The sequence below is a fragment of the Pteropus medius genome, unplaced genomic scaffold (assembly GCF_902729225.1).
Source record: "Pteropus medius unplaced genomic scaffold, Ma_sr-lr_union100, whole genome shotgun sequence".
Classification (NCBI taxonomy): domain Eukaryota; kingdom Metazoa; phylum Chordata; class Mammalia; order Chiroptera; family Pteropodidae; genus Pteropus; species Pteropus medius.
In genome coordinates this window covers 334,925-342,984 of record NW_024349798.1, presented here as the reverse complement: position 1 = coordinate 342,984, position 8,060 = coordinate 334,925, and the positions used below count along the sequence as shown (strand labels likewise).

The window sequence follows — 8,060 nt, the reverse complement described above, 5'->3', positions numbered from 1 at the left end:
GACGATTGAATAAAGAAATTATGGTTCATATATGCAATGGAATATTACTCAGCCATAAAAAATGAAATCCTATCATTTGCAATGACATGGATGGACTTAGAGGTTATTATGCTGAGTGAAATAAGTCAGACAGAGAAAGATAAATACCATATGATTTTACTTATATGCAGAATCTAAGAAACAAAAAGAACAAATTAAATGAAAACAGACTCAAATACAGAAGACAATCTGGTGAACTCCAGAAAGGAGGGGGTTCGGGTGGCTGAGAGAAAGGGGTGAAGGGTTGAAGAAGTACAAATTAGGAGTTGGCACACGGTCATGGGGATGGGAAGCACGGCATAGGGAATGCAGTTAGCAGTAATGTTATGGCTAGGTGTAGAGCCAGAGAAGAGAAAGAGTAAGCAGAGGGATCGTTTCATAAACTATATAAATGTCTAACCAATGTACTGTATACTTGAAACTAATAATAAAATTTGAAAAAGAAAATGATGTATTGAAATCTCCAACTATTATTATAGGACTGTCTATTTGTCCTTTGAATTCTGTCAGTTTTTGTTTCATATATTTTAATAATGTGTTATTAGATGTGTAAATTAGTTATAATTATTATATCTTCTTGCTGTATTATTAATATATAATATCCTTTTTCTCTTGTAATGTTTTTTTGATTTAAAGTTTTTTTTTTGTCTGATGGTATAGCCACCCCTGCTCTTTTCTGGTTACTATTTGCATGGAATATCTTTTTTATCTTTCATTTTCAATCCGTTTGTATTTTTGTACCTAAAGTGAGTCTATTATAGACAGTATATCTGACTGTCTATAGTTTAAATCTTGTATTTAAATTCATCTCTGTCTTTTAATTAGAGAGTTTAATCCAATTATATTTAAAGTAATTACTGATAAGGAGGGACTTCTGTTATTTTGCTATTTTTTTCCTATATGCCTTATAACTTTTATATTTCTCATTTCCTGTATTGCTGTTCTCTTTTGTGTTTAGATAATTTTTTTTTGTAGTAAAACATTTTAATTCCTTTCTCATTTCCATTTGTGTATGTTGTTTAGTTATTTTCTTAATGGTTACCATGGTGATTACATTTAACATCCTAAAGTTATAACATTCTAATTTGATTTTATATGTTTTACTTCAGTAACACACAAAACTCTTTTTCTATATAGCTTCATCCCCATCCCATTTCAGTTGTAATAATACTAGCTTTTTAAAACCGCTTCTCAGCTGTTTGACTAAGATCAAGTGTGGTATCTGTTTTTGTCAGTTTAATGATATTAGCTTTTAGACTAATAGTTTTTAAGAAATGCATTAGTCTTTTACATCATGTAGAAAACAAAAAAAGGAGTTACATACCATTGTTACAATAATACTTTTATAATTGCGTGTATTTACCTTAGTGAGATTTTTATTTCTTCATTCACCTTCTAGTTACTGCATAGTGTCCTTTCATTTCAACCTTCAGGATTCCCTTAAGCATTCTTTCAGGGCAGATCTAGTGGTAATGAATGCCCTTGAGTTTATTTGGGAATCCTTTGATTTCTCCCCCACTTTTGAAGGATCATTTTGCAAGATATAGGATTCTTGCCTGACATTTTTTTCTTTCACCACTTTGAATATATCAGCCCACTATCTTCTGACCTCCAAAGTTTCTGATGAGAAGTGATTGAGGATCCCGTGTATGTAATAATTCACTTCTTTCTTGCTGCTTTTAAGACTTTGTCTTTTGACAGTTTGATTCTAATATGTCTTGGTATGGGTCTTTGAGTTTTACTTGGTGTTTGTTGAGGTTGTGCAATATTTTTATTCAAGTCTATCATAAAATTTGGGAACATTTCAGTTATTATTTCTCAATAATCTCTCTGACCCTTTCTTTCTCTCTTCTTCTGGCACTTCCACAATGTGTATGTTGGTCTGCTTGATAATGTCCCACAGGTCTCTTAAGGCTCTTTTCACTTCAATATTTTTTCCTTTTGTCTCAGACTCAGTAACTTCAATTGGTCCTATCTTCAGAATTTCTCATTTACTTTTCTGCCTGCTCAAACTTGCCTTTGAATCCCTCTAGTTAATTTTTCATTTCAGTTAATGTACTTTTCAGCTCCAAAATTTCCTTTTGGTTTCTCTTTAGGTATTCTCTTTATTGATATTTCCATTTTGTTCATACATTATTTTCTTGACTTTCTTAATATCTTCCTTTAGTTTGAGCATATTTAAGAGAATTGCTTTAAAGTCTTTGCCTTGTAAGTCTGCCATCTGGTCTTTCTCTGGAACATTTTCTTTTTATTATTTTCCTTTGAATGAGCCATAGTTTTTTTTTTTTTTTAGGTCAGCAGATATTAATGAATTATGTTATTTTTTCATTTAAAAATTTTAAAAATTAATTTATATATTTATTTATTTTTTTAATTGAAGAAATGATTAAAATTTTTTTCCCCTGTCTACCTCCTCTTTCCCCTCTCCCCACTCCCCTCTGGTAACCACTAATTTATTATCCACGTCCATGAGTCTCTGTTTGTTTGTCCTGCTAATTTGTTGCTTTTAGGTTTATATCCCACATATAACTGATATCATGTGATTTTCAACTTTTTCTGTCTGGCTTATTTCACTTTAGTATGATTATTCATGTTCATTCATGTTGTCCCAAATGGCAGTATGTCATCTCTTCTTATGGCTGAGTAATATTCCATTGTATGTATGTACCAAGCTTCTTTAGCCAATCATCTATCGTAGGACATTTTGGTTGCTTCCATGTCTGGGCCACTGTGAATAGTGCTGCTATGAACATTGGTATGCAAATATCTTTTCAGATATGAGTTTTCAAGCCTTTGGGGTAAATACCCAGTAGAGGGATTGCTGGATCATGTGGTAGGTCAATTCTCAGTTTTTTGAGAAACCTCCATACTGTTTTCCATAGTGGCTGTATTAATCTGCAGTCCCAACAGCAATGTATGAGGGTTCTTTTTTCTCTGCATCCTCTCCAGCATTTGTTATTACTTGTCTTATTGATTATAGCTGTTGTAACAGATGTGAGATGGTATCTCATTGTGGTTTTCATTTTCATTTCCTTAATAACTAGTGATGTTGAGCATCATTTCATATATTTGTTTGCCATTTGTATGTCCTCTAGGGAGAAGTGTCTGTTCAGGTCCTCTGCCCATTTTTTCATTGGATCATTTGTTTTTTTGTTGTTATTGAGTTGTACGAGTTATTTGTATACTTTGGATATTAGACCCTTATCGGAGGTGTTGCTTGCAAATATATTTTCCCATTCTGATGGTTGTCTCTTTATTTTGTTGATGATTTTTTTCACTGAGCAGAAGCTTTTTAGTTTGATGTAGTCCCATTCATTTATTTTTGCTTTAACTTCCTTTGCTTTTGAGGTCAAATTCATAAAATCCTCTTTAAGTTGAGTTTAGTTCCTATGTTTTCTTTTATGCATTTTATTGCTTCAGGTCACATATACAGGTCCTTAATCCATTTTGAGTTAATTTTGGTGTGTGGTGATAGACCACAGTCTAGTTTCGTTCTTTTGCAGGTGGCTTTCCAGTTTTCCCAGCATCATTTATCGAAGAGGCTTTCCTTTCTCCACTGTATGTTTTTGGCTTATTTGTCAAAAATTATATGCCCATATAAATATGGGTTTACTTCTGCACTCTTGATTCTGTTCCACTGGTCCGTGTGTCTGTTTTGCTGCCAATACCATGCCGTTTTGATTACTGTCACTTTGTAGTATAATTTGAAATTGGGCAGAATGATGCCTCCAGCCTCATTCTTTTTTCTCAGAACGGCTTTGGCAGTTGGGGGTCTTTTGAGCTTCCATATGAATATGATGATTTTTTTTGTTTTATTTCTTTAAAAAGTGCTGATGGGATTTTGATGGAGATTGCATTAAATCTGTATAATGCTTTAGGTAATATGGTCATTTTAACTATGTTGATTCTTCCAATCCAAGAACACGGAATATCTTTCTATTTCTTTGTATCTTCTTTGATTTCTTTTATTAGGGTCTTGTAGTTTTCATTATATAGGTCCACATGTTTCATTAAATTTTTTTCTAAGTATTTTATTATTTTTGTTGTGATTTTGAAAGGAATTATTTTTTCCACTTGTTTTTCCGATGCTTCATTATTAGAGTACAGGAACGCTATGGATTTTTGAATGTTGATTTTGTAACCAGAAACTTTACTGTATTTCTTTATTGTGTCTAGTAGTGTTCTTGTGGAGTCTTTAGGGTTTTCTATATAGATAGTTATGTCACCTGCAAATAATGACAGTTTGACTTCTTTGTTTCCTACTTGGATGCCTTTTATTTCTTTCTCTTGCCTGATTGCACTCGCTAGGACCTCCAATGTTATATTCAATAACAGTGGACAGACTTGTCTTGTTCCTGATCTTAGAGGGAAGGTTTTTAGTTTTTCACCATTAAGTATAATGTTGATTGAGGGTTTGTCATAGATGGCCTTTATTATGTTAAGGTACTTTCTTTCTATACCGATTTTGTTAAGTGTTTTTATCATAAATGGGTGCTGTATCTTGTCGAAGGCTTTTTCTGCATCTATTAATATGATCATATGATTCATATTTTTAAATTTGTTCATGTGGTGTATCACATTAATCGATTTGCATATGTTGAACCATCCTTGTGCCCCTGGGATGAAGCCAACTTGATCATGATGTATTATCTTTTTAATATGTTACTGTATTCGGTTCGCCTGTATCTTATTTAGGATTTTCGAATCCGTGTTCATGAGAGATATTGATCTGTAGTTTTCTTTTTTTGTGTTATCTTTACCAAGATTTGGTATCAGGGTAATATTGGCTTCATAAAATGAGTTGGGAAGTATTGCCTCCTCTTCGATATTTTGGAAGAGTTTGAAGAGACTAGGTATTAAATCTTCTTTGAATGTTGGTAGATTTCACTGATAAAGCCATCTGGTCCTGGACTTTTAAATTTTGGTAGGTTTTTGATGATTGTTTCAATTTACATACTGCTAATCGGTCTATTTAGATTTTCCAGTTCTTCTTGATTCGGTCTAGGAAAGTTGTATTTTTCTAAGTACTGGTCCATTTCTTCTAGGTTATTCAATTTGGTGTTATATACTTTTTCATAGTATTCTTGTATGATCCTTTGTATTTCTGTGGTGTCTATTGTAATTTCCCCTCTTTCATCCCTGATTTTGTTTATTTGTGTCCTTTCTCTTTTTTCTTGAGCGAGTCTAGCCAGGGGTTTGTCAATTTTATTAGCTTTCTCAAAGAACCAGCTCTTTGTTGCATTTATTTTTTCTATTGTGTTTTTTTTGTTTTCAATTTCATTTATTTCTGCTCTAATTTTGATTATTTCTTTCCTTCTGCTGACTGTAGGCCTCATTTGTTTCTCCTTTTCTAGTTTTTTAAGACAAAGCTTTAGGTTGTTTATTTGGGCCCATTCTTATTTTTGGTGATAGGCCTGTAATGATATGAACTTTCCTCTTATGACCGCTTTTGCCGTGTCCCAGAAGTTTTGATATGTTGTACTATTATTATCTTTCATTTCTAGGTATCTCTTGATCTCTCTTTTTATTTCTTCTCTGACCCAGTTATTCTTCAGTAGCATGTTATTTAATCTCCATGTTTTTTTGTTTTCCCCTGATTTCTTTCTGCAGTTGATCTCTAGTTTCAAAGTATTATGATCAGAGAATATGGTTGATATGATTTCAACCCTCTTATATTTGTTGAGGCTATGTCTGTGTCCCAGTATGTGGTCAATCCTTGAGAATGTTCCATGCGCACTAGAGAAAAATGTATAAGTAACTATTTTGGGATGAAAGGCTCTGTAAATGTCAATTATGTCCAGTTGAACTAAAGTGTCTTTTAAGGATGTTCTTTCCATATTGACTTTCTGTTTGGATGATCTGTCCATATCCGACAGTGGGGTATTTCAGTCCCCTACTGTGATAGTGTTTTGGTCTGTTTCTCCCTGTAGTTCTGTTAATAATTGCTATACATATTTTGGGGCTCCTTGATTGGGAGCATAGATATTAATAAGTGTTATTTCTTCTTGGTGCATGATTCCCTTTATCATTATGAAGTGTCCCTCAGTATCTCTCTTCACCTGTTTTATTTTGAAGTCTATTTTGTCCGATATTAGTATCGCTACTCCCGCTTTTCTCTGAATGCCATTTGCTTGAAATATCATCTTCCACCTTTTCAGTTTGAGTCTATATTTGTCTTTGGAACTGAGACGTGTCTCCTGGAGGCAGCATATGGTTGGGTTTTGTGTTTTGATCCAATCTGCAACTCTGTGCCTTTTTATTGGTGAGTTCAGTCCATTTACATTTAGAGTGATTATTGAAATATGAAGTCTTCTTATAGCTATTTTATCTTTTGCTTTCTGGTAGCTCGGTGTTTCCATTGCTTCCTTGTCCTTGTGTTTCTGTTTTCTTTATTTTTGTTGGCTTTTGTGGGTTTTGCCTCTGGTTCTTCTTGTTTTATATTATATACTTCAGTTCTGAATCTTTGGCATGTGTGGTTACTATTACAAATATGTACATAATAGTTTTATATAGTTGTCTATTTTCTTTCGCATGTGCCTTATCTCCATTCCCCTTTGCAAATTTGGATCTTTGAATCCTCCCCTTTTCAGTCATTGTCTCAATTTGTCCCTATTTGTACTGAACGCCCATTGCTATCTTGCTATAGCAAGTCTCTTCTTATTGTTTAAGCTCATAATGCCCTGTTCTCAGTAAGGGTTGCACTCCTCTGCTTCTATCAGCCTGTTAGTCACCCTACTCCTAATATGTATTTATTTTTTGTCATTTTGTTTTAGGTGAGCTGATCCCTTTCAGTATTTCCTGTAATTCAGACCTCATACTGGAGAATTCCCACAATTTTTGTATGTCTGGAAAGGTCTTTATTTCTCCTTCATATCTAAAGGAGAGCTTAGCTGGATACATTATTCTTGGCTGCTATTTCTTTTCACTTAATAGTTTGAATATTTGATTCCACTCCTTTCTGGCTTATAAGGATTTTGCTGAGAAGTCCTATGATAATCTAATGGGTTTTCCTTTATACGTTACCATCTTCTTTTCTCAGGCTGTCCTGAGAATTCTGTCTTTGTCATTGATTTTTGATAATTTTAATACAATGTGTCTTGGTGAAGGCCTTTTTGGGGGTGTTCTGTTGACTTCTTGAATTGCAAACACCAGCTCATTCCTTAGATTTGGGAAATTCTTGTCAATTATTTGTCTGAAAATGCTTTCTAGTCCCTGTTCCTCTTCTTTGCCTTCGATAATGCCCATTACTCTTATGCTTCCTCTCCTGATGGTATCTGCTAGTTCTTGAATTTCTCTTTAATTATTTTTCATTATTTGCTTTCTCTCTTCTTCCTTCTGATTTATTTCCAGATTTCTGTCTTCCTTATCACTGATCCTTTCCTCCATTTGGTCATCTCTATTTCCTAAGCTTGTTATTTCATTTTTCAACTCTTGCAGTGTTTTCTTTATCTCCAGAAGGTCTATTTAGTTCTTTTCGAGTGTTTCAATCTCCTTGCTAAAGAACTCATTCTACTGCTCTAGTTTTTTTCAGTTCCTGAAATTTTTGATATGTTTCATTTCAGATCTCATTTAGTTTTTTCAGAAGTGCCATCCTGAATTCTATGTCACTTAAGTTGCATATTTCTATGTCTGTAAGCTCATTTTCTGGAAATTTTTCTTTCTGAGATGCCTTGTCACCTTGGTTGTTCATGGTGTTTAATGGACTATTTCTCCATCTGGGCATTAATGAAATTGTATTCTGATTCTTTTTTTTCCCCAGAAACAACATTTATTATATAATGGTCCCTAGCCTGTTGTAAAGAAAATGTTTTTCTTTTGATTTCCATTAGGTGCCATCTAAGCTTCTTAGATCCCTGCTTCATGTAAAGCCTTAATAATGCCATTTTTTCCTTTGTAGACGTTTAATTATGCTCTCTACTCTCAATTTCAGTCCCTGTCGGTGTTTGCGATAGTTTCGGTAGCATTTGTTCAGATTCCCCTGGGGCTCCGCGGTGATCGATTTCAGAGGTTATGGGGAGGGG

General features: G+C 33.8%; 1 pseudogene; it reads left to right on the top strand.

Moving 5' to 3' along the window:
- The first annotated feature begins 1,222 nt into the window (after positions 1 to 1,222).
- Positions 1,223 to 1,327, top strand: LOC120620700 (uncharacterized; annotated as a pseudogene).
- Positions 1,328 to 8,060: the final 6,733 nt, after the last annotated feature.